Below are 7,413 nucleotides of genomic sequence, written 5' to 3'. Positions count from 1 at the left end.
TGTCAGAGGTCAGTGCAGGGAATCTAAAGGTTGCAATCCTGCTAATGAACCATGCTGAAGTCAGTATGGCTCCACATGATGGAATTTGTTTTTTAAAGTATTGTTTTTTAAAAACCAAAACCAAAACACAACCTAGGAAGTTACACAGAAAACTACATTAAAAGAACATTAATACAGCTACAAAGTCAAGCACTCAGATGTTAAGTATTGCCAAAATTAAGTTTGCCCATGCAACCTTAATTTGGTCCCTTTGTGCATATGCATTATGATACAGGATTTAAATATATGACCAGTGACTGGTTTCCCCCGTCTCACCCCTGCCTAAGTTTGCTTTTTCCAAACTAATTTTTAAAAAATAAAAATCATGCACTTACAATATTGCTTACATGTGTTGTTCTCATTTCAGTTTGGTCATCATTACCACTTTAGAGCTACATCCATTATGTGACTAAGCCCAGAAAATCGCTGGGGTTGATTACCTGCACCAAACCTCTGGAAATTTGTCCATCATAAATTTCTATATACTCTGCTTAACATGTATTCATGACACTGATTGACCAGACTCTCGTCATCATTGCTCAGAGCAGTGTGACTACCCCATCACCCCCTCAAAAAAAATTTTAAATGCAGATCTGAAATCCTAACCAGAGACTACACCATGACTAGGGGCGGCTCTAGCCATTTCGCCGTCCCAAGCACAGCGGCACGCCACAGGGGGCGCTCTGCTGGTCGCCGGTCCCACGGCTCCGGTGGACCTCCCGCAGGCATGCCTGTGGATGCTCCACCGAAGCCGCGGGACCAGTGGACCCTCCGCAGGCACATCTACAGGAGGTCCACCGGAGCCGCCTGCCGCCCTCCCAGCGACCAGCAGAGCGCCCCCCGTGGCATGCCGCCCCAAGCATGCACTTGGCGTGCTGGGGCCTGGAGCCGCCCCTGACCATGACTAATAATTAGATGTACTAACCTAGAATTTTTTTGTAAGAAGGAAAAAGGAAGAAGAAAAATAGTTGTATCTGTGCTGACAGCTTGTACACCGAGTTCCAGCCCAAGGTAATTTAAAATTTTTGAATTATAGCATCCCTGAAAAGCAGGTTGTGCAGTACAAACACCATAGACATACAGTACCTCTAACTATATCAGTGCTACTGGGCACTGTGGTAATAACAACAACAATAATGAAACAAGACCTGTTGTACAGCTGAGTAGCTGCACTAGAATTTTCAGTGTTCAGATGTACCGTAATTAGAAAACAGCTGTGAAGGAAAATCAATTGTAACTGGTAGTCAATGGCTGATTTTCAACAATCAGAATAAAGAATGCAATATGACATGTTTGAAATGAGCTAGTAATTGTTTCTCTTTTGTTTATTGTTTAACAGTTTTCCATTTTATTTGTGCAAGCTGTCATTTATTTGCTCCAGGACTACTCTCAGTTCTCAGCCTCTTCCAGCCATTTTTAAACCCTGATTTGCTGTAGAAACTAGCTCAGTGTTGCTATGAAGTTTTTAAAGGTGGTGATTTGTGATTCATGAAGGAAGTTTTGGGCAAGCACGTATAAATTACAATGTGCTGCTTTCATAACTGACTTTCTAAATGAAAAAAAAGGTGGAATCCCATCAGTAAACCTGCACACCTATAAATATTAATAAGGTTTAAACCGATCAGAGGAATAGTCTCCAAATTCATTGTCCTGATCTTCAACGTGTCTTTGAAGCAAATCTGTATTCCAGTACATTCATTTTCCTTTTGTTGACATTCGTAGAGGGTGGGAAGTAGGTGGAGGGGATGGGAGGTGCATGTCTGTCATATTGTATGAGTAACAGATAGTAGGAGGATCCTCTGCAATTCAAATCTAGAAACCAAATCTGCAATGCATTCAAATTCTGGAATGAGTTTTCAGTTGTATTTGTATTACAGTAGCATTGTTAACACTGGTTACACTCATATAGAAGCAGAAATTGAAATATCAGGAATTATAACAATGCTGTGCTGTTTGAGCATTTAAAATGTTTCTATTATATTGTTCCATAAAATCACCCCACCCACATATTTATTTTAATCTGCTCTGTACATTTAATTTTCATTATAATATTTGAATACTATCTTACATGAGATTATATATGGGTGAGCAAAATATACAAGTTGACTTCAATTATATGTGGGACCCTTTTAGTCTCTTTACGCAAATAACTAATTTTTGTTTGCAGAATATTCACATAGAGAGATGTATACTCCTGCGACTATGTGTTAAAATGAGTTTTTGTACTATCATGTTGTTATGCATTTGTTTTGTGTCTAACAAGGAGGCTATGCTCCAGGACTGGCACTACCACAGTAGAAATAGTTTATTAATTAATATTATATGAGTTCAGGTGGCCATTTTAGCAGCTCTTTGGGAAATATTTTTTTAAAAAGTCAATACCATGTTCTCCAGCCACTTAGAGTTCTCTACTGGGGTGGTATTGGCTGGTTTCCTCAAAGTAGTGGACTATGGGGTTAACATCCCGTTGAGCTGTGTGGGATACTTCACACATCTTAGGATACATCTACACTTGGAGCGAGGGGTGTGATTCCCAGCATGTGCACAGTAGCTTTTGTCAAGGAAGTGTTAAGTGCTAAATATAATAGTGTAGAGGTGGTACAATGGGCCGTAGCAGACATTCCTGACACAAAAGCCAGCCTCCAAAGCATAGGGATTGTTCAAAGAAAAGATTACCAGAATTTTTAAACATGGGAAAAACAATGTATTTTTTCCAAAGGCTCCATATATAAAAAATGGGCTAGCTGCCGTGAGTACAAACCTGCTTGGACCCCATAGGTTCCTACTCGGGGCAGCTAGCCCATACTGCTGCTCACCACTGCTCATGCTACCACAGCGACATAACTATTTTTAGTGTGCTAGTTCAATGACAGCTAATGTCTACACTAGCTGGGAGTCATACTCCTAGCTCCACCTGGAGATGTAACCTTAGAGCTATTGTTTCGGGCTACAGCCTCAGGCAGTCATCCTTGCATCATTCTGGTCCTGCTTTGAGCAGGGGGTTGGACTAGATGACCTCCTGAGGTCCCTTCCAACCCTGATATTCTATGATTCTATGAACCCTTTGAGTCACATTTTCCAACTTTACTTCATATGGACTAGAAACACTTTGTTTTATAAATGAAAGTTAGGCACAGGCCTATAGTTCCTGAGTCTTTATCCAACCCCACTTTGATTAGTTTGCTTAGCTGTATGTGAGATTATGGAAAAACAGAAACCTTCTAACATTTAATAGTAAATACATAAGAGCAAAAAGACCTGTCACAATCATATTAAGGAGAAATAAGAATCTGAAGCTCCCACATTCCTATAGGGGAGAAGCAAAGTACAGTCACAGCCATCCAGTGGTCAGCCAGAAACCTTTTGATTCAGAGTTCAATTATTTCCTTTTGGGGAGAAAAAGCAACCGACACAGACAAAAAAAGTCTTTACCATAGTACCAATTATTTAGAGCAGGTATATTCCTCAAGAGTTACTAGGTAGCAAAAGCTATGTGTACATTAGATTCCAAATAAAAAACAAAATGTTTTCAGTATATTACTGGGGATAGATAAACTGTCATACATGTGTTTCTACCTAAAAATTTTAGGAGGCTGACTTCTTGTCAAGGAAAAACAGAACGGCACAAATATAAATTAATCTATGACAAGAGATGTTCATTAATTCAGGATGTTAGAAATAACTCAGGGAGCATATCAGACATTGACAATGGAAATACTTTTAAAGAAAAACTCTAGCAACCTGATACCCCTACTTAAAACAGTTTTACATCAGTGGGAATTCATTGACTTCACTGAAGTTACTCCTTATTTACACCAGTGTACATGAGATAAGAATTAGGTCCTATGGGACCAAATTGCTTCAGGACAGAGTGCCATTAATTTCTCAGCAGCTGTTTCAGATTCAAATTAGGCAAATTAGGAGCCCAAAAGTCACATCATCCAGTAGTTCAGTGGTCTTTGTTAAATGAATCTTGTGATCTTAGTCCTGTTCCCAGTGGACAAGTGTCCTCAAAAAACACAACCACACACCACCAGAACCACAATTGACACTGTTGGTGACAGTCACTGCAAAAAAATAAAACAGAGTGGGTAAGGGCTGAACAGGCATGGAGACCAAGCTATGTTTTTACCTTGTAAATAGTCTCTGAATGTCAGGATCATTAATTAGGCAGCAGTTGGGGCAGAATACTCTGGCACTGCCAGATTACACCAGTTCTGTACATAGAAAATATCAGGCTCTAGGTCTGTCAGCTGGCACCTTTCATTAATTCACTGAATTCATACAAACATTTTAAAAAGAAACCTGAAAAATAGACAGGTGTGATTTTTATAAGTTAACAGAAAGAGGTATATGTTATGTGGCTCATGTGTGAGTGCATTGTCAATCATACTGCAGTGGGCTGGCTGACCATGGACTAATCTGTAGGGAAAAAAAGACAGAATTAGGTGGAGAGTAATGGTGGCATTGGAGAATGAATGGATAGTGTAGATGAGCAATGGTGCTTGCCTGCAGAAGATGAGAGACATGTCATTAGGAGAAAAATGGTAATTCAGTTTATGAATTCTGATGAGATTTTGATCTCTAGGTACCTCTACCAAGCTGCAAACTCCATTCTGAATGTGCAGCATTTGCCTTCTCTGCGGTTGATTTCCATCCATGTTGGCCTCAGATTTCAAAGGCTGGTGACAAAAGTATAACAAAACAGGGTCATTGCCTTAAAATGCTTGACCATTGAAATGTAACTGCTCCAGACAATAGACTGGTTCCCTACCTGGAGAACCAGGGATTTAGCAAGAGACAGATCATTTTGGCAAACAAGTCACCTGACAGGGTTTTCTGCTCATGTGGGAAAGCTGGCAGGGATGTTACCTGACAAAGCGGGGAGGAGCGCGCTGATCTTTCTCAGGGCTTTGGAAATTTTGTGTCTAACTGAAAAGGAGACAGCAGGGCCAGAGAAGCCATTGAATAAATTGCATCCTGCATGAGGCAAGGGACATCATGCCTGCCTGTCTTCCTGGCAACAGATGGCACCCATGGACTCCCAAAGGAAGGGTGAGCTAGTGAAGAAAATGAGGGAGGGTAATGTTTTTAAGGTTTATTGTTCTGTGTGTTCTATATTCTTTAGTGCTTTACATGATTAAGTAAAGGACAATTGTATGAGACTCTAGCAAAACATCACTGTATGTTGAATGCTTTACCACTACAACGTTGCCCCGTGAGTGAATTAAACTGTAAGCCAGAAACTTCACATCATTGGGGTGAAGTTCTGGGAGAGGATGTGTCTAAGTACAGGGGAGTCTGAAAGGTCACCATTGTGCCCAGACAGGGATGACAGTGGACAGCAGGTTTTATTTCTCAGAAGGGAGTGTTAGATTGCAGATGAATATGCACCCCCACAAGACTGGGGCAGTGGCTGGGCTCTGTTCAGGCTCTGGAGGCTTAAAACACCTGAGGATCCAGGGACAGAGGCTTGGGTTCCTCTCACAGCAGTTTTGTCGATGGCCAACAAGTGGGTGCCCAAATGGATCTGTGACAGAGAACTACAAGAAATTGAAAATGCACACAGAATAGAAGGTGCGACAGAGAGGAGGAGGAGATGTTTTCCTTAAGGTTTGCAGCAGGTAGCGGAGTGGGTAGCAGCTGAGAAGATGAGCCAGGCAGATGTGAAAAGGGATGAAGAAGGTCTAAGAGGGACAAAAGGAGGAGGGGCCTTGGAGGCACACGGTAAAGAATTTTGGGGAATAGAGAAAGGGCTGCAGAGACAAAGAAATACAGGAGGAGTTGAGTCTAAGCTTTCTGGGTGGGTCTCAAATGGAGAAAATAAAAGGTAAAGAATATTGCTAAGGGATCTAACCCTATGATTTTTCTTTATGTTTATTTTCCATACAACAGATTTGTACTTACTGATTTAGGTAGACAGATGTACTATTGCTTGTAGTCTAATTACCCTTTGTGGGGGAAAAAGCAATGGTTTTCAAGAAGTTCTAAACATCTTCGTATTTGATTAAACAAACTAGGGCAGAAACAGATCCCCAAATTTATCTGAGTTCATCCATTCCTAGTTGGCACCTCCATTTGCTGTGGATTTTTGACCTCTGTCCCTTTTGCAGGTGATGCTATTAAGATTCCAGAATGCACAGGAGGGCATTGTGATTCTCTGCAGGCACTGAATCTCTGTCCATTGATCTATGTGTCATTTCACAATGCACTCATGCACAGCGATGTTACACACCAGCAGCAGATCATGGCGACTTAAAAATATTCAAATTTAATTAAAAAAGGGAAATGCTATCAACCCTTATTAAGGGTCAGTGATGTCTCTGTTGCCTAAAGAAGTGTTTACTGTATTCAGAATTTTGATTTAAAAACTCGCTTATTCTGTCAGAGGCTGAGCAGACGGTCATCAGTTTATATAAAGAATTAAAGGGTGCTGTTGCCGGGGTGGAGGGGCGGGGGAGAAGAAAACATGGCATCTGACTAAATACTGAAAAATGGTGTAGATAGAAGAAAGGGGGGGAAAGGCAGACACTTGAGAAATTTTTCAAGCATGATTCTTTGTCTTCTTGAACTCTGATTTAAAGGTTGCCTAGCAACAGTGGCAGTAACAGCTGGGACACCCTTGATCTTGTTGTGTAAACTATTAAAAATAGGTGATGGAAAGTGGCACCATGGAAACAATGACAATTCTGAAGCAGGTGTCTGTAATGCTTCTTTTCAGCTTAATGTCTGAGGTGTAAATTACAAAATGCCTTTCTCACTCTAATCTGGAATTTTAGGAAGGAGAGATCTTTATTTCTCTCAGATTAAATAAAGTTGAAAATAACATGATCTCATTTTGTTGCATTGACTTCTGATTTACTGTTTTATATTGAAGATCTTCATTTAAAGACTCTTAGATCATTTTGAACTGGTGTATTATTACAGCATTGCTGTAGCAAAGGGTCTAATTGATATTTTCATTATTAAACTCATTAGTTATGGGCTCAAACTTTGATTTCAGGTGGATAGTCCAGCCTAAACATCCCCAAAATTATTATCACTAGAATGGTAACATGAAGGTAATAACTATATTTGTAATAACTATATCTTGGGGTGAGTAAACACAGAAACTGAAGGCTGAGTACTCATACCAAACAACCTCAGAGACCAAAGGCCAAAATTTTCTAAAGTGACTAGTGATTTTGGGTGCCACAGATTTGGGGATGAGACTAGGGACAATGAAATGGCTAAGTATTTCCATTGGAAATCAGGCCTCTTTAAAGTATCTCAGATTGGCTACCTAAAAATGGAGGCATCTAAAATTATTAGTCTCTTGAAAATATTGGTCGAAGTGGGTATTCACCCACGAAAGCTCATGCTGCAAAACGTCTG

The 7,413-nt window shown here is 40.3% G+C and overlaps 1 long non-coding RNA gene across 1 annotated transcript; it reads right to left on the bottom strand.

The window, feature by feature from the left end:
- Positions 1 to 1,361: 1,361 nt before the first annotated feature.
- LOC123367466 lies at positions 1,362 to 6,143 on the bottom strand. The gene is made up of 3 exons (XR_006578480.1): positions 5,947 to 6,143; positions 4,632 to 4,721; positions 1,362 to 1,864 (listed from the first exon to the last, which is right to left on the bottom strand). It is a non-coding gene; the product is annotated as an uncharacterized LOC123367466 (long non-coding RNA).
- Between the last annotated feature and the right edge of the window lie 1,270 nt (positions 6,144 to 7,413).

This window comes from Mauremys mutica, chromosome 3 (assembly GCF_020497125.1).
Source record: "Mauremys mutica isolate MM-2020 ecotype Southern chromosome 3, ASM2049712v1, whole genome shotgun sequence".
Taxonomy (NCBI): Eukaryota; Metazoa; Chordata; order Testudines; family Geoemydidae; genus Mauremys; species Mauremys mutica.
Note: the sequence above shows the minus strand (reverse complement) of the source record. Positions and strands in the feature narration are given on the sequence as shown.